At 38.8% G+C, this 20,062-nt stretch overlaps 1 protein-coding gene across 1 annotated transcript in view; it reads right to left on the reverse strand.

The window, feature by feature from the left end:
- The window catches only part of FGF2 (fibroblast growth factor 2), a 46,694-nt gene that overhangs the window by 8,138 nt on the left and 18,494 nt on the right, over nt 1–20,062 (reverse strand). The window lies entirely within an intron of this gene.

Genomic DNA, 20,062 nt, shown 5'->3' on the forward strand with positions numbered 1-20,062 from the left:
TTTATGGGGTATATTTACTAAACTGCGGGTTTGGAAAAGTGGAGTTGTTGCCTATAGCAACCAATCAGATTCTAGTTATTTACTTAGCATATTCTACAAAATAACTAGAATCTGATTGGTTGATATAGAGGTAACAACTCCACTTTTTCAAACCCGCAGTTTAGTAAATATACCCCTATATGTTCTCCCCGTGGTTTTCCAGGTGCTCCCACAGTTCAAATACATACTGGTAGGTTAAATGGTTGCTGACCAAATTGATACTAAAGTGTGTAGTAAGGAATTTATGTTGTAAACTCCATTGGAGCAGGGACTGATGTGATGGCTACATATCCTCTGTATAGCGCTGCATAATATAATTGGCGCTATAGAAGCAATAATAAGTATTGAGCCGACGATGGGATTTAAAACAATCTTCAAGTATCTCAGTTTAATTTTTGTACTTTCTGATTTATTATATTTTCAGAACAACCATTGGGGGTAATTTACTGATAAGGTATATGGTTTTAGCAACCAATCAGATATTTACTTATGTTACTATAAAGGTACCAGACTGATCAAACCTTTTTGCTATGAGTTACTGAATATTTGCACTTTTGGAAGATGTTAATAAATCGTTCCCTGTGTGTCTGTGAAAATAATTATGAGACATACAGGAACTTGTTTCCCAATACTAATGAGTATTTTTACAGATTGCACATGACTGGATGGATCACTTTGCTCCATTTTCTCAGTTCACCTTGGATATGGAAAACCTCATTACACATCCCACATAGTTTTAGATTTGTCACTGTCTAGGCAAACATCACTGAAATCCTTTTAACTTTAATATAACTAACAACTTTTCAAGCAATTATATTTTCTTGTGCGTGTGTATATATATATATATATATATATATATATATATATATATATATAGATATAAGTGAAACAAATTTTAGATGCTTTTTCACAATATAGTATGATGCAAAACATATTAATTGATGCAAGGCCCTGTGTTCCCCAGTGTCAATTTATCCCTCCCCTGTAATAAACATGATAATAGTCAAAACTTATGGGCGTATATTTACTAAACTGAAGTTTGAAAAAGTGAAGATGTTGCCTATAGCAACCAATCAGATTCTAGCTGTCATTTTGTAGAACGCACTAAATAAATGACAGCTAGGATCTGATTGGTTGCAATAGGCAACGTCTCCACTTTTTCAAACCCGCAGTTTAGTAAATATACCCCATAGACTCAGAAGTAAGAATGGTACTTTACCAATCAAACTATTCTTCTTTACTAGCTCTTATCCACCAGGATCTTTCTTAGTGGCAACCCCTGTATCTCTTGGATCGGGCGAATCAATGCCATCAAAATTAATGTACTCTCACGCCTCCTTTATCTTTTTCAAACACTCCCGATCCAAATACTGCCCCAGCTAATTATGACCATTCAGTCCTCCAGCAATAAATTTATCTGGGGGGTTAAAAAACTTAGACTTAGCAAACTATTACTGTCCAAATCCAAAGACTCAGGAGGGCTCAGACTGTCTCATTTCCAACTATTATTATGCCATTCAACTCAGTCATGTTATCTCCTGGCATATTAACCCAGGCCATAAAAAATGGGTAGATGTGGAAAAGGCCCTGGCTTCGGACATGCCCCTTCATTACCTCCCTTCGCTGTCTGCGAACCAGAGGCCTGCCTCGGTCTACACCTGTCCGTTCGTCTCCCTCACCCTGGCGGCATGGGATTGGGCCATTTTCATCTAGCCCCTTACTCTTCCACCTTGACTCCTCTATGGAACCATCCATTGTTCCCTCCAGGCCTCTCTGAGACAGTATCTCGACAATGGAAACCATACAATTTTGACCACTTTGTCCATGTTTTAGGCGAGTCACTCCCTAGGTTGTACGACAAGATGTGTACTAAATATCATTCCCCTGCTTCCATGCAATTCCAATCCCTTCAAATCCGGGGATTTATTCAATCCCAAACCTGATCAAGAAACTCTGCACTCTTACACCGTTTGGGCGTAACTGCATGTACTCTGTCAGATGTAGAGGCAATATCTTGATTCTATACCGTTTAATTACGATCCCACCTTCCGAGGTGCTTGAACCACACAAAGAGGCTTGAGAACTAGACTTAGAAGTCTATGGACAGCGAGGGGTAGTGAGACATTGGAACCCGGACAGCCAAGGTCTCCATTAATGCTGGCATTCAGGAAAACTGTTATAAGACTTATTCTTGTTGGTAGTTTGTCCCAGATAAACTCAGTCACATGTACCCTTGGGTGACAGCACTGCTAGAGACTCTGTGGGGCTAAGGGCACTTTTTTCCACATATGGTGGGAATGCCCAATAATACAGGATTTTTGGAATCTCACTTTATATATTATCTATCAGACTACTGGGGTAAGAGTCCCCAGAGACCCTCTGACAATTCTCTTTAATCAACCCATCCCCCACCACCCCCTAGAAAACGGAGTTGCTCAACTGCATTTGGTATGTCTCTTCCATAGAGTACATCACAGCCCTCCTGAACAAGACCCTGCCCAAGTACCATTTAACCTGGACCCCCTGGTTTAACCTTCACCACTCACCTGTACCTGGTGTTGCCCTACCAGCAAGTGTACTGTACTCATCACCCCCTTTTCCCCTAGCCCCCCTCCATCCTACTCCCCCTCCCCTCATAAGAAACATAAAAACCCTGCACCTGCTCAGCTAGCTTTCCAGCCGCCCACACCTCTCCCTGTGTAGAATGTGGCACCCGCCTGTGATGCTAGAGGTCTTTACCATTAACATAGCAGCCCTCTCCGTGAGCCACTGCTTATCCATCCTATGCACCATAAGATGTATGCCTGTTACGTATCCGAACCACATACAATGTGGAAAGTGTTTTCTTTTACTTTTTTACAACTTAAGTTGAAATGTATTTTTGAAATGGTTTGAAAATAAAGAGTTTAAAAAAAAAAGGATGGTACTTTACCATTTATTGTTTGCAAAACCTGGCATTGTCTGGACTGGATCAGGTAAATGCAGGAAAGGGTCAGAGTTCTTCTGGCTAGTCCAGAAATACTCTTTTCAATATAAAAATATGGCGTAGCATGGCCATTTTTAGCATTTCTTGCGCTGCTTCGTATTTGGAAGGCAGTGTGTTTTCTAGTCTTTTCCTCAACAGGTCATATATGTTTGCTATATTTAATGTATGTAAACTTTTAACAGTGTACATACATGTAGAATATGAATAAATTATGGCAGGGGCTAATCTACCTGTGTCTCTGTAATTGTTGTAGAATTACAATCTTTCTGAGCTGGCAACTTACTGGATAACACTGGAATCAAAATAGTTCACATATTAGATATACATATTAGGTTTTTATATCTATTTATATTTTAAAGGCCATTTTAATTAATGGAAGAAATCTAGTCAACATTGAAAATGTTAAATGTAGTTTAAGGACATTGCAAGCCATCCAAACTGCTTGAATAGAGCATGATAGGATGGACTGACTTGTCCAGTGCTGAGAGTTGCCTCTCTTCTACTTGCTATTTGTGGGAATAGGGTTAAGAATGTGTTGCCCAGCAGCACTAAGGGATAATTCACACTGTTTTTTATAAAGCCATTTTGCAAGCAGGGAGGGCAGGATGCATATAATCTCTGAGTAGTGGCCTGTACCATGGGTTAGGCACAGTGACCATAGGAATCAATGACTCTTACTGTGCATTTTACAAGCAGTCGACATGCGGTCAGTGCATTCTGGACAAATTTGCTTAAATAATGGATTAAGCAAAGTTTTACTCTAAGAATTCCAACACAAGCAGAAACACTGGAAGTTCTAAAGAAGCGGGTACCAGTAAATAAGGAGATTTCAATGTGGAACTGCTCAGACCAATCAGTGTATCGCAAGGCAGTGGAGCAGAGACGATGGAATGCATAGGAACTTCCTAGCTACTAGAGTCCTAAGGGTCTAATAAGTGTAAAACGCCCATTCTCCTGCATTCCAATGTATGTACAACATCTGTCATCTTCAAGGTAAGTGGGGAGAAGTGGCGGTATGTCACACCAGCACATACTGGCCGACTTCAACCAGTGTGTGTGTGTGTGTGTGTATATATGTATATATATATATATATATATATATATATATATATATATATATATACACACATATATATATTCCAGGTGAGGCGGCACTCAAGGATGTAAGACACTGTGGTTGTATCAAAAAGGTGTATTTAATCCATTCCAACGTTTCAGTACATTACTATCCTCAGGGACATCATGAGTGCCACCTCACTATACAGATGAGGTGCCGAGGAAGAGCACAGGATAGTGTACACATGTTATTTAGGAGTGCCAAGCACTTGGATAATATATACATATATAAATACACTGTATATATATATATACACACATCAACATTTTTCTCAGTAAATATATATTTAATGTGGCTATTGTAATGAAATTTACACCAAATGTCAGCAACAACCCTTGCAATCCACGTATGCAAAGAAATCAAACAATAGAGGTCCATAAATTTTTGTGTAATAATGTGAAATGACACAGGGAAAAAGTATTGAACACATGAAGAAAGGGAGGTGCAAAATGGCATAGAAAGCCAAGACACCACCTGAAATCTATCAGTAATTAGAAAGTAATCCTGCCAGCTGGTTCAGCCACAACTGATGGCCTATATAAAGGTGTCTCATTACGAAGGTGTCACACAAGAAACATCTTATGATGGGTAAAAGCAAAAAACTCTCTCAAGACCTTCGCTACCTTATTGTTGCAAAACCTACTAATGGCATTGGTTACAGAAGGATCTCTAAACTGCTGAATGTTCCAGTGAGAACTGTTGGGGCCATAATCCAGAAGTGGAAAGAACATCATTTCACCATAAACCAGCTACGACCAGGTGCACCTCACAAGATTTCTGACAGAGGAGTGAAAAAAATTATCAGAAGACTAGAGTTGTCCAAGAACCAAGGACCACTTGTGTAGAGCTTCAGAAAGACCTTGAATTAGCAGGTACAGTTGTTTCAAAGAAAACAATAAGTAATGCACTCAACTGCCATTGCCTGTATGCACGCTCACCACAACAGTGGCTTGGGGACCCTGCCGCGTGTCCCCCTGCTATAGTGCCACCCACCCGGCTGGTTTGCCTAGTGCTGGTTAAGTGAAAATCGGGGGGATCCCACGCAAAATGTATCTCTGATTTTCACGCAACCAGCAGTAGGCTGGCAGCACTAGGGTTAATAGTGCTCTTGCGGGGGGACCCCACGCTTTTTTTTAAAAAAAAAACTTTTATCTATTTTTAACATTTTTGACAGCTGCCGGGACCTCCGGTTGTATAGTCTGACAGTGTAACAGTGATGTGTTTACTAAACACACTGCTAGAATGCAGTGTGTTGTATCTAGCGATTTTTAAAGCAAACTCTCCTGAGTTTGCTTAATCGCAGCTTCATACATTTGAGACTTGTATAGCTTTGATCTCTAGCGATTTTGGAAATAGCGCATTTGACAGAAACACATCTCTGGCGATTTTACATGAAATCTCAGCTTCATACATCTGCGAGTTTCAACTCTACTGAGAAAATCGCTGGATTTGCAAAATCGCGCCTTGATACATTTACCCCCTTCTCTCAGCTCTACCCATTTCCCACTAGATTGTAAGCTCTCTCACGCGCAGGGCCCTCCCTACCCTTTATTTTCATATATTCACTTATTTTGTCCATGTGTCCCTGTTTGATATATGCTCTGCTTTTTACATTGTTCAGCACTGCAAAGCACTGAAGCGCTTCATAAATCAACATTAATAATAGTAATAGTACACACTTCTTGACTAATTAAACAGAAGAAAATAGGGGCAGTTGTGTGTACAAGTTGCTGCGCCTCCACATTTTTTCTCTTTCAGAAATTAACTTCTTTCTGTACAATAGCTCAGCTCGATAAGAATGTTTTACTAGTCCACATATCTTGAAAATAGTATAATTTGTATATTATTTCCCATTGCTTCCAAACTACTTTCTCTAACCTCCTCACTTGACCTCTCCCAGTGGATTCAATCCGCTTCTCATCAGGATGGCCACTGTCTTGATCTTGTTTTCTCTAGACTATGCTCAGTTTCTCATTTCCTAAACACTCCTTTCCCCCTCTCGGATCATCACCTTATTAGCTACTCGTTCACCCCCAGTTCTTTACTCTCCCTAGTGTCAAACTCTTCCAAGCCTCCTCACAACCGCAGGAATTTCAACTCTATTGATTTTCAACAGTTTTCCACCTCTCTCCAACACCTTCTCTCCCCAATTTCTACATTCTCCTCCCCTGATCGGGCAGTACCCCATTTTCATCAAACCCTAGCAACTGCCCTGGATCAAGTGGCTCCAGTGACACTACATACTTCGCATAGAATTCGTTGCCAACCGTGGCACACAACAGTAACGAAATACAAAAACGTTTTCGTAAAGCAGAACATCACTGCCGTAAATCTTGTGCCTCTAATGATTTCATCACATATACTGATATCTACCACTCCTATAGAAATGCTCTGGACACTGCAAAACAAACATACTTCCAATCTCTCATCTATGCTCAGGCTTCTAACCCCAAACGCCTCTTTAACACATTTAACTCTCTTCTGAATCCTCCTGCCCCAAATCCTCCAACTAACATCAGTGCACAGGATCTTGCTTCCTATTTCAAGGACAAAATTGATAAGATCAGGCTTGAAATGGTATCATCTCCCTTGACAAGCAATCGGCTAAATTCCTTTGTAGCACCCTCTGACACTCTCTCTTCATTTGATCCCACAAATGAAGAAGAAGTTTCTACTCTCTTCTCATCTTCCTACTCTACCTCCTGTCCTCTTGATCCCATTCCCTCACAAATTGGTATGTCCCTGTCTCCTGTGCTCATTCCCCCTCTAACTAAAATCTATCTCTTTCTACTGGTATTTTTCCATCACTATTCAAGCATGCAGTGATTACTCCCATTTTAAAAAAACAGAATTCTGACCCTAACTCTCTCGTAAATTACCGCCCCATCTCCCAACTCCCATGCCCCTCCAAGCTTCTCAAGAGAATTGCCTACACTCGCCTCACACACTTTCTTACAGCAAACAACCTATTGGATACTCTTCAGTCAGGCTTTCGCTCTCAACACTCCAAAGAGACTGCGCTGACCAAGGTTGTCAATGATTTGATCACAGCAAAAAATAACAACCATTACTCTCTTCTAATTCTCCTGGATCTCTCTGCTGCATTTGACACTGTTGACCACTCTCTCCTCATACAAACGCTACAATCCCTAGGTCTTGAGGGCACTGTCCTATTCTGGTTCTCATCCTACCTATCTAATCGCTCTTTCAGTGTTAATTTCTCTGAATCCACCTCTGCTCCGCTTCCTTTATCAGTTGGAGTACCACAAGGCTCAGTCCTAGGTCCTCTGCTATTCTCTATCTACACCACTTCTCTTGGAAAACTAATAAGCTCCTTTGGATTTCTATGTGGATGATACACAAATTTATTTATCCTCTCCTGATCTTTCACCATCTGTGTTGTCTCGCATTACTGACTGTCTTTCTGCCATTTCATCTTGGATGTCTTCTCGCCAACTCAAACTCATTCTTTCAAAAACTGAATTAATAATATTCCCACCCAAAAACAGAAGCTTCCTGCCTGACATTTCTATTTCTGTTGATAACATGACCATAAATCCCACCCCGCAAGCTCGTTGCCTAGGTGTAATCCTTGATTCACAACTGTCATTTATTCCCCACATCAACTCTATATCTAAATCATGTTACATACACCTAAAGAACATTTCCAGAATACGCACATATCTGACACAAGACACCGCAAAAACATTAATTCATGCACTCATCATCTCCCGCATCGACTATTGCAATTCCCTCCTTACTGGTCTTCCCAAAGTTAGACTTGAACCCCTACAATCTATTTTGAATGCAGCGGCTAGATCGATTTTCCTTACTAACTGTTATTCCTCTGCTGAGCCACTCTGTCAGTCTCCACATTGGCTGCCTGTATATCAACGAATCCAATATAAAATTCTTCTACTAACATACAAGGCCATCAACAAAATTGCACCGACATACATCTCCTCACTTGTCTCAAAATATCTCCCTACTCAACACCTCTGTTCTGCACAAGATCTACGTCTCTCCTCCACTCTCATCACATCCTCCCATTCTCGGTTACAGGATTTGTTCCGGCTGCACCCAATTTGTGGAATTCCCTCCCACGCACAATAAGACTTTCCTCTAGTCTTCAAACCTTCAAGCGTTCACTGAAAACCCACCTCTTCAGACAAGGTTATGATGTTCCTCAACCACCATCTTAATTTCCCTAGATTACCCTATTACCATCCTTTACACTGCTAACGCAAGACAACAACCCTCTGACCAACATTGCAACACACACAGCACACTCAATACCTTTACCTTTGCGTTCTAGCTGGTCCATTGTGCAATATGATGTAGCACATGCCCTTGTGTTTTTAACTCCCATTGTCCTTTAGATTGTAAGCTTGCGAGCAGGGTTCTCTTACCTCTCTGTCTGTATGTATTACCCAGTATTGTCTTATCAGTGTTTGCTCCCAATTGTAAAGCGTTACGGAATTTGCTGGCGCTATATAAATAAATGTTGATGATGATGATTGCTATAGGGAAGGGACAGTGTCTTAATTTCTGTGACAGTATGGGGAGTTTTACATGATCATTTGTGGATGTTTCAAGATACCATTTTATGTTTTACCAACTTTCGGTTTAGTGGCCCTTTAAACTGGGACTTCTGAATGATCTGTGCAAAATTCAAAATAATTGATGCAAAGTACTAAAATACATCTGCTTCTGAGCCAGCAATATCCATTATCTTTTTCATAACCAGGGACAGGGGGGCATCTGCCCCCCAGGTCAGTTACATAGTGGGCTACCTTGGGCTGGGTCACTGGACCACCCTCAGTTTTTGTCCTTTAAAATGTTCCTAATAGGTTGCTGAGTTCCTAATAGATTTGCCAGCCCTCCCCTGACCATAACTATATATAAACAATAGAAATGATTATTCCGGAGCCAAGTACTGCACAATTTTAAGCATCTCTGGTAATGCGTGTGTTGTTGATGTAGCTATTGATTTTGTTTATTTGCTTAATAATGTCATTTTTGGAGTGTAAATATTCCAGAGAACCTACGCAGGCATTTGAAGAAGGATTGGTTTGTCTTGTGTCAACAATGGCTGATCTTTTTGAAAGGAATTTGAAAGAAAATGTATATTTATTATATTATTTTATAGACTAGTTCTGTTGCGACTTTTGCAGGGGAACAATCAGCGTGGAGTTGCCTTGGCTATGAGCACTGGTGCTTGGATTATTTTTGAGGACAGGCCACACCGGTCTTATTTAATTATTTTTACACATGACAAACGGCGTGCTGACAGGGGGCCTTCCCTAGCATAAGGAATAAAAGCACATATTTTGATTGAGAACTTAGGTCAGCTCTTTATGAGACTTATTTACTGGAGAACAACGTGGCACAATGAAAAGAGATTTCTGAGGAAAAAGAGTTGTGAATAGTCATTAGGCTGGAAAAGGTTACAAAACTATGAAGTCTGTTTATCAAATAGAGAAAAGCCCTACATTTATTTATTTATTAAAGGCTACCGCCAGCGGTGCCTATTGCTGGGTCTCTGTGACTGTTACAAGCCGCGGCTCGTTTCCCCTAGTCGCGTCCCGGCTGTCATGGCAACAGACAGCCAGGACCTCACATCCTGCATCCATGTACCGACTGTGGCAACGGCCGGGACGCTCTGCCTGACACCGGCGCGCTCCAGTATTAGACATAGCCGGATGCATGCGCAGATATGAGTTAACTACTTAACAGTCTCTCGTGGCTGATTAGCCTCCTATTTCTGATTGGGCGCTCTAGGTATTTAAGGCAGGAAGGGCTTAGCCTCCCTGCCGGTTATAGTGTTCATTACCTGAGTTTTGCTGACCTGCTATTTGTCTTCTGACTTCTGATTGATCTCCTGTTTTGACCCTTGCCTGAACTTTGGACTTTGGCTGATTGCCTGTAGCCCGCACCTCTGCCTGAATATTGGACTTCACTATTTTGCTTGTGGCCCTGACCTCTGCTGGAATACAGGTCTGGCTTGCTCACTGCCAGCACTGACCCTTTGGCCTTTACCTAACATCTCTGCCTGCTACGGACCCTTGATCCCGGCCTGTCTTGACTATCCGCTCCTATCTTGGTTACCACCTCCTATTCACCAGCTGTGGTATAGTATATAAACTTCCACTACGCAAGAGCTTAAGACCTGAGGGCATCCAAGTACCTGTGAGCATATAAAGCTCTACGGGAATGGAGGCTGCTATAGGCGAAGACCTCTGTCTGCTGTTCTGGAAGTTCATATCTATAGCCGCTAGCCGTAACAGTGGCAAAGGCTTCCCCATGCAGAAGTCATTCTATTTTTTCATATTGTTTTTTATATTAAAATAAATATTTTATTTTTAGCTTATTTTTTTATGTACATTTTTTTTTAATGTAAGTGGAGCTGGAGTAAAATTTACAGTTCTACTGTGCATGTGTGTATCGGCAATGCTGGCACACGCATGTGCAGAGGCTCCCTGCACTCGCCTTGCCTTTATTATTGTTGATTTATAAGGCGCCACAGTGCTCCGCAGTGCCGTACAGTAGAGAAAACAGTACATACATAAAATAGGGACATACAAGGTAGACAAAATAAACTCAAAACGCAGACATGAAAACAAAGGGTATGAAGGACCCTGCTTACATTATAAGTGGAAGAGGGCACAGCTGAAACAAGAGGAGCAAGTGTGGTTCAGAGTGGAGATTGGGACAGTTGTGAGGGTGCATTAGTGTGAATAGTGTTATCAGGGATAAGGTCACCTCTAAACAAGAGATGGGTTTTCAAAGAGCGTCTAAAGATTTGAAGGCTGTGGGAAAGTCTGATTGAGCGTGGTAGGGAATTCCATAAGTGGGAGCAGCACGGGAGAAATCTTGTAAGACTTAAGAGTATTCTTACCACTGCCGGCTCGCATCACCGGGGAGTTGAACATTACTTAGTTGCCCTGGTGACCTTTTATTGATAAATCGGGGTGAAACAAGATTGTCTATTGCTGCAATAACCAGAGATTGAAAATCTACGCTATTGCGCTGGCATAATAAATTGGCCCCTTAGTCTAAAGAATTTGGATTCCATCAACGTGGATGTTTTTTTTCATTATTTCAGAACAATCGGCCAAGAATATTTTCCAGTTCAATTTGTCTTGTAATCCTGTCTTACAAGTCATCAGTAATAGAGAGGAGTGAGCAGCCAATGAACGTTTAGTCATTGATAAACAACTTTCCAGTTATGACCATATGTTGTATCAGAGTTTTCCCCAGCTTGCCTATTTTTTAATGATTAATGGAACAAATATTGGCAAAAGGTAATGTAACAACCAGAAAAAATATTCAAGTGCCTGCTTAAAACACATTAAAGCGAAGCAGCAAAAATAGCTCTTATACCCACTGGGTCTACAGGCATAACTATCACAGACCTGGGAATTCTTTGGCAATCAAGAGCTATTGTATTCAGCACATTAACATAAGCCACGTGGAAAACATTTAATGTGTAGATGTGAAAGCATCGCTGCACAGCTAGTGCCAGGAAAATCACTGACACATCACACACTATTCCACTTACCATACAGCCTTAAACATACATACTGTATGTTTTGGCACTACATTCAGGATATAAGAAATGAAGAAATTAATATTGCTAAGATCTGCCACTTTCTTTTCAAAGCCACAGAATACACAGTATCTCACTTGGACTATAGCTATACCTTACTAATTAGTCTTCCTGCTACTAATATTTCCTCTATGCAATCTACCCTCAGTTATATGGCTTAGCTTGTCCTTCTGTCCCCAATACCCGTAATCAGACCTAATGGGTTTTTTTCCCCTATTGCACTTTTATATACCTTTTGTATTTATTTTCACAATTTTGTACAGTTCTAAGTACAGTGTATGACATAATAATAAATGTATATAACTCACACATACTGTAAACATACCGGAGATGATATTGATGCCTAACAATTTATATTCTGAAGAATAGCGCACACCAAATCAATTGACTAACACAACCAAGCTCACATTTGTAATATATGTTTTACGAGGTTTAAAGTAAACTCACTATTGAAGGTTAAGATGTATCAAAGGCAGCAATAGGCAGTGCACTAAAGCCAAGTGCCTCATAAACGTGATTGGCTGGCATGGTCTCCCAAGAAGAGAAAATGTTCTCTTCAAATTAGTGGATTCAAACACTGAGGCATAACCAGTGACATCACAGCAAGTTTGAAGGGGGCATACTATGGCTTTTTGACATTTCTAAAAGCTGTGAAGTGTGTCCTTTGTTATTTTTGTTGGGGCAGGGGTGATTGCTAGAAGGAAAGGCTTCAGCACATATTTTATAAAAAATGTCCAAAGTATAATACTCCAGAGTTTTTGTTACATATAGTTGATTTGGTTAGGGATTTGGGACACAAGTGTAGAATATCTGGTAAAGGAGGATAAAAACAAAAGGATGTGCGAAGGGAAAAGAATTAAAGAAAAATGTTATCCATTACAATGGCTACATGTATATATGCCAAATGATGTGATCTAGAATAAAATATCCTGTAAAACACAAAACAGGAGGGTAGGGACATACACATATTGGGTCTGAGTCATTAAGGAGAGCAAAGCAAAAAAAAGGCGTAAGATTGCTCCTGGGCAAACCGTGTTACGTTGCAAGGGGTGCAAAGTAGTTTATTATCTTGCACATAAGTTAAATACTGGCTGTTTTATAATGTAGCACACAAATACTTGATAACTTTATTTTTGCACTGAAATTTAAAGTTGATCTAGGACATGCACTATACCAATTATAAATCTGTCCCCTCATTTTAAATTTGCCTCCCCTCCAATCCAACATGGTTTTGCCCAGGTGCAAAGTTGCTCTCTTTTTGTGCTTTAGTCTACTTAATGACTTAGGCCCTTTGTGTCAAGTTTAAGATAGGCCCATAGATTTTTGCATTCATTATTTTCTTGAGTTTCCATTAGAAGTGAAACAATTTGCTGTGAGAGTGTAGATAGGGAGTAATGGGAAACCAGAAAATATTTAGAAGTGTGCATGGGTGGCTAATAATTTGGCATCCTATTGCATGTTTGTAAGAGGCTTACGTAGGACTTGTTCTTAAGTCCTAAAATAAAAACTAAATATACTCAGCGCCTCAGTCCGACAGGTCACACTACTTTAAAAGACATAGGATCTTTGCCAATGTAAAAAGGTTCCTAAAACCAGTTTATATACCAGATAAAAAAAGGAAACATAAATACACACCCCGATGGGATAGATTAGGGGACCTCTGAACCTCTACAAATTATAAACCACATTTCCAGATAAAAGCATTTATTAGTATAGAGGAAACTAATGCTACATTATATGCAGTTTTAGTTAAAAAATTAATACAATGAATTTTTAGTAAAAATAAAATAATCAGGATAAATAGACTATGGTCAAAACATAAAATGATCAAAACAAAATAAAAATACATTTTAAATAATTCATTCTTTTGCTTCAGTCCTTTTTCCATCCTTCGGATAGTTTATTTTTCAGTGCACATGGGTAAATACAGTATAGTGTACCAAAATATAGTTAGCTTCACATCCCTATTAATATATAAGTGTGGTTTCTGTTATGGCAATAGTCCCAGTTTGTACCTTAAATCTGTCATTTGCTGAACTATTATGTTGAGTTATAAAAGAAATCCTGTCATCTTTTAACTCTTCTTTTCCCTTGTATGTAAGTAGCTCTTTGCTATCTACTTGATTTCCTCAAAACTTTCTTACATTACTGATATTATAATTTTCTAACCAAAGCTGTTCCTTTATATAGCACTTTATATGTATAGGGACGTGGATCTAACTCAATAGTGGGAATTCAATCCCCCCTATTAAATACCCCTATTCAATTCCCCTAGAATACCGCCACGGTAAACCTATTACTGTTAACACAGTACTTTTATCAGAGCGTTGAAATTACTGTTAATACTTTGAAATTACGGTAAGTATGCGCATTATTACCATAATATCTGTAATAGTGCACAGGCCGCATTACTTTTTACAGTAACACGGCCAATTGAATTCCCCACAATATTTCTTAACTCCAGTCCTCATGTACCCCCAACATGTTTTGAAGATTTCTGTCTGTGGAAACAGAATAATTAGTCACCCAGCCAAGTAGACTAAGTCACTTGTTCATGATTACAGAAATCCTGGAGACATGAGCTGTGCGTGAGGACTTGAGTTAAGAAATACTGATCTAGCTCTATTTTGGTTTACTGCACTGTATTCACCCATACGGTACTGAAACATCTGAAGGGTGGAAAAGAATCGAAACATAAATGATATAATTTTAGAAGTCTTGTAGTTTTAGTTCACCTATACGAATATATGCTCATTATCTGGAAATTTGGTTTATACTTTACAACATGATCTATCCCATTTGTATGTGGATTTGCTCTCTATGTTAAACTTCAGAAGCATATTAGCAGTGGAAGCAATCAGTATACTGTATGTTCAGAGTAGAGTTCACTGGCCTCAGATCCAGGGCACATCACCTCACCATAGTGGATATATTACATTTAGCTAATTTAGGTAAGAATATATGAAACAAGCACATTTCCAATAACCAAACAATGGTTTGTGACTTTAGCTTTTATTTCCTTACAGAGAGTCATAGTACTCCTGGGGGGTAAATGTATCAAGCTGAGAGTTTTCCGGAGGGTTTGAAAAGCACGGTGGCGAAGTGGTTAGGACTTATGCCTCACAGCACTGGGGTCATGAGTTCAATTCCCGACCATGGCCTTATCTGTGTGGAGTTTGTATGTTCTCCCTGTGTTTGCGTGGGTTTCCTCTGGGTGCTACAGGTTCCTCCCACACTCCAAAAACATACTGGTAGGTTAATTGGCTGCTATCAAAAATTGACCCCAGTCTCTCTCTCTGTCTGTGTGTGTGTGTGTTAGGGAATTTAGACTGTAAGCTCCAATAGGGCAGGTACTGATGTGAATGAGTTATCTGTACAGCGCTGCGGAATCAGTGGCGCTATATAAATAAATGATGATGATGATGATGATGAAAGTGGAGATGTTGTCTATAGCAACCAATCAGATTCTAGTTATCATTTTGTAGAAGGTACTAAAGAAATGATAGCTAGAATCTGATTGGTTTTTCAAACCCGCCGGAAAATCTCAACTTGATACATTTACCCCCTGATGTCACAATGAAAATTGTGCATATACATAGACTTTATAACAGATTAGTCTGAATGGGAGAAAGACACAAATGTTATTTTATGCTGGGGTGTGAAGTCTACTTTAACAGTGTATTGTAGATTGTGACAAATAGGCTTTGCTTTTGAGTTTAGAAAAGTAAATTAGTAAAAGAAAGTTTTGCTGTTTGATTCCAAACAATTTTTAAAGGACATCGCCACCTTTAATGGAGTTTTCTTGAATTTAATAAGCCCCCCCCCCTCCAATTACCAAATCCATCCATAGGTCTAAACACCAGTGTGTAGAACAGATATAGTCCTCCAGAAGCTCAAGCTTTTTATACAGTCCTCACTTTTTTGTATCGCATGGCTTGTTGTGACAGTAGGTGAAGCACAGTTAGAATATATATGAGGATCGCTCATAGAAACAATTTGTCACAACTGGTATACAGTAAGGCATCCCGTTACCCTTCCTAATTTTGCATTAGAAAGACTCATTTACACACTGAATGTTTTCCTGTGCTGGTAGTACCGCCCCAGGTACTTGCTCAAAGACCGATCATAACCAACATCTGCCTGAATGAGAGCGACCTTCTAACATAGTGGTTATATTACAGAATATTACATTTAATTATTTATTTTTAAATAAAATAGCTTGGGGTTAAATTATATTTAGTACAAGCTTTCTTTATTGGTTTTAACAACAAAATACAGCATGCAATAAAGACTGATGTATACGGTACTCAAAAGACAGTGTAAAATAGTTATTATGACAACATAAGAGCAAAACGTAATTGACCCTATCGCAAAAACCTCTTCTATCAACTGGTTAGAGAAATAAACAGGGACAGGGAGATAAATCAGGAGGAAAGAACAAAAGGATAGGCTGGAGAAGGGGAAAAATTAAGTCTAATATAATTCAGTGTAAGAGAAAGTGTAAAATAATATCCAGATCACCTAAATGAGTTGACTATAAGACTTATGAACCAGTTAAGCATTATTCCATTGGGTACCTAGAAGAGAGCAAGAAGGGGGATACAGTAAGTCTAACAGAGAGCAGTTTATATTGTGTTTCCACTATCCAAATACTTGCGGAACTAGCGTACGTCATCTGGAAGATCTTTGTCCGACTGCCCTCCCCAATCTCGTGTCCAAGGTCCCTTACCCAGGCTTTATTATACCACGGTACAGGAGTATACAAGTCCTTGATTATTAGTTTATAGAATTTGGAAATTGAATGAGAGGGATTGTTAGGGCTAGAACATGGGTTCATTTATATTTATCCATAACATATATTTATGTCACCATTTCCCTTTTAGTCATATGAAATAATAAATATGGCTTTGCAGCAAAAAAAATATTTTTAAACAAAAAAGAAAAATGATGGCACACATTGCAGGTCACAGCAACATTTTCATACCCAGATGCATTACTAACAGTTACAGGAAATGCTGGGAAAGCCTTCAAGTATGCTCACTTATGTCTTACAGCCAATGTATGCTTGCGATTCCTCTCTCTTTCTGTACAATGCCAACATTCAGAATACATGAATTATTTCCGATACACAACCTTTTACCATCATAATATACTTTTTTTTTTTAATAAGCACTTTGTTAATATAGATTTTATTACTTCTGAGAACAAAAGAAAAAAAAAATAATGAATCTTCCTAACAAGAAACTATTTTCGGAAAATTGTTGGCTGTAGTATAGAGTACCAAGATCAAAGTTGCATTGACTACACAGGAAGGTGGTCACATAGCAATTAGAACTTATATCAGAACATTAGGCATGATACTTTTACACAAGTTTAAATGACTTTCGGCAACAACTTAAGTCTAATATAAGTAATAATTGTATTACAAACAGGACCCATGAAACATTCAGGGCAACAGGCAAACAAGCAGGGTCTGGTAATCAGGTAGAGGGTCATAACAAGAGATCATACAGCAGTGACACAAACTGGAACATGCATAAACAGGAACCAAGCAGCAGCCAGGTACAAACAATGAACTGCATGAATACAGCCTGAGGCAGGTATATGAAGCTGTGAAACAAGTGGTGGTACTAATCAGGTAAGGAGATTAACTCATATAAGCAAGGTGTAAAGTTCAGGCGCAAAACAGCAGCGCCTCTGGTGAAATTGAGGCACTGCAGCCACATACAAAGTATAGGCAGAGTCGTAACATTAATGGGCTAACAGCGGTTCCTCACTGCGATCTCACAGGAGTGCCACATGGTAAACAAGGCGGGGGACTACTTGGTGTTCATTTTGGCTTAGGAGTGCTTTGATAAAAGTATGGAGACCCTAAGGGTGCCTCGAACTGAGAAAGTTTGAGATCCACTGGGCTAAGGAAAATCTCTATATTAGAGAAACTAATAGTATATTGTAAAGCTTTAAGTTCTGTTATCTGTTTGAGTATAGCTGGTACTCCACACAGCCCAAACCTCGATCTACAAATAAGCAGCTTTTAGTATGTATGTCTTGGAACAAACGTGTGTTATATATTACAACTGGTTAATTATTTTTTACCTCTTATTGCAATGGTGCAGTGTAGAAAACTCAATCTGAGCATGACATTTGTTTAAAAGTTGTTTCCAAATTATGTAGCTGCTTTTATACATTAAAATAAACAATACACATAAACAAAATAATGCAAATAAGCATAACTCAGCTCACTATTACTTTATAGCAAAATGATAGATTTAATTTTTTTCTTAGCCTGATTATCACTTTTAAATAAATGAAAAGGAAATGTAATTTAAAACCTTTAAATGGCAAGGATTTCCAATTTTTTTCTTGTAAAAAAATAGATATTTTGCAATATATGGCATGCCAGACTTATCCATGAGCTGCTTTTAATTAACAGCATTATTATAAATATTTATATTTAGGCAGGGCCTCCGCTGAAAAAGAGGTCTTCTTCACCATGGAACAAGAAGGCTATTGTGCAGCTGGGCACTGAACTATAAACGTCAGCTTCTGTATTTAGCTGTGAGAACATTTCCATGCCATCTATTTGATCACAGTACTTGCTCCACTGGCGTCTTTGAATTAAGTCTTGTACGCCACTATTCCCGTCTCCTAAGCTAACAACACAATTTATATATATATATATATATATATATATATATATACATATATATATATATATATATATATATATATATATATATATATATATATATATATATATAGATTGTAAGCTTGCGAGCAGGGTTCTCTTTCCTCCCTGTCTGTATGTATTACCCAGTATTGTCTTATTAAAGTTTGTTCCTAATTGTAAAGCGCTACGGAATTTGCTGGCGCTATATAAATAAATGTTGATGATGATGATATATCTAATACATTTATATATGTATATAAATATATTTATTGTTTTAAAACTGATATAATCTAATGAAGCCAAATTAAGATAAAAAAAGAATATGCTGAATTCTGTATTACAATTTACATTATTTGTATCTCTTGGTCAGTGTATACAATAATAAAACAATTCCAAAATGTTGAAGTATGAAGCCAAGTTATAATTGCAATATAATCACTTCTGCACTGTTTAAGTAAATGCATCATTCAAATGTACAATTGTTTTTCATTGTTTATGTTTTTAGTGTGGTTAATAAATCATTGGATTTGGGCTATTCATTAAAAAGCTACTATCTGAGACCAATTTTCTTTCCTCTTACACTTTTTTCTGTGTGTGACTGGACCAGGTTGGGTGTTACCTGTCAGTCTAACCTAGTAAGATGCTAACTAGTAGTTGTTGGGCCGAATTCTTCAGCTGATTACAAATCATCTTATGCCAAGGGAACTTGTGTATTGCAGTTTTGCTTCTCTACTATCGTCTCACATTCATATTTTTTGTTATTGAGAGTTAATCTAGTATGTTATGTGTGCAGATGAGAGGATGACAGTAGTCTGTCTGCATGTCAGTCTTTAAAATGGCAGCAAAACCTGTTTGGCCATTAAAATATTGTTAAGCTCCATACTGTTATTTTTCACTAGACCATGCTTAAATATGCTTATAAACAAGTAATTCCTCCTAACAGTGCCGATTTTAAAATCAGAACATATAGTCACTTCCCTGCGCTTTCCAGCTATATCCATGGCTCACCGTCTCTTGCTCACCTGGCCCCAAATAAGGCCCCTTAGTGGTTAGCACTTCTGCCTCACAGCACTGGGATCATGAGTTTGATTCCCGACCATGGCCTTATTTGTGTGAAGTTTGTATGTTCTCCCCATGTTTACGTAGGTTTCCTCCAGGTGCTCCGGTGTGCTCCCACAATCCAAAAACATACTGGTAGGTTAATTGGCTGCTATAAATTGCCCTTAGTCTTTCTCGGTGTGTGTGTGTATGTTAGGGATTTAGATTGTAAGCTCCAATGGGGCAGGGACTGATGTGAATGAGTTCTCTGTGCAGCACTGCGTAATTAGTGGCGCTATATAAATAAATAGATGATGATGATTGGTCCCACATAAGTGGAATGTTTTGTGGGCAGTCTTGGACAGAGAGATAGATTCCTAAAATTGTGACTGTCCCTTCAAATCTGTGAATGTTGGGGTAACGGTTTTTATTACAATGCTCAAGTGTACTTAGATGGTGCACAATGCAGTTTTGCAGGGTTGTAAATGAGCCTTATGACTCTAATTCCACTTTTTCCTAGTGTTACACATACCTACCATTCTAGAATTCATGTTATTAGACGTATCACCAATCCACTACAGCTCAAACAGCAATATTTAAGTA

The sequence above is a fragment of the Mixophyes fleayi genome, chromosome 1 (assembly GCF_038048845.1).
Source record: "Mixophyes fleayi isolate aMixFle1 chromosome 1, aMixFle1.hap1, whole genome shotgun sequence".
NCBI lineage: Eukaryota > Metazoa > Chordata > Amphibia > Anura > Limnodynastidae > Mixophyes > Mixophyes fleayi.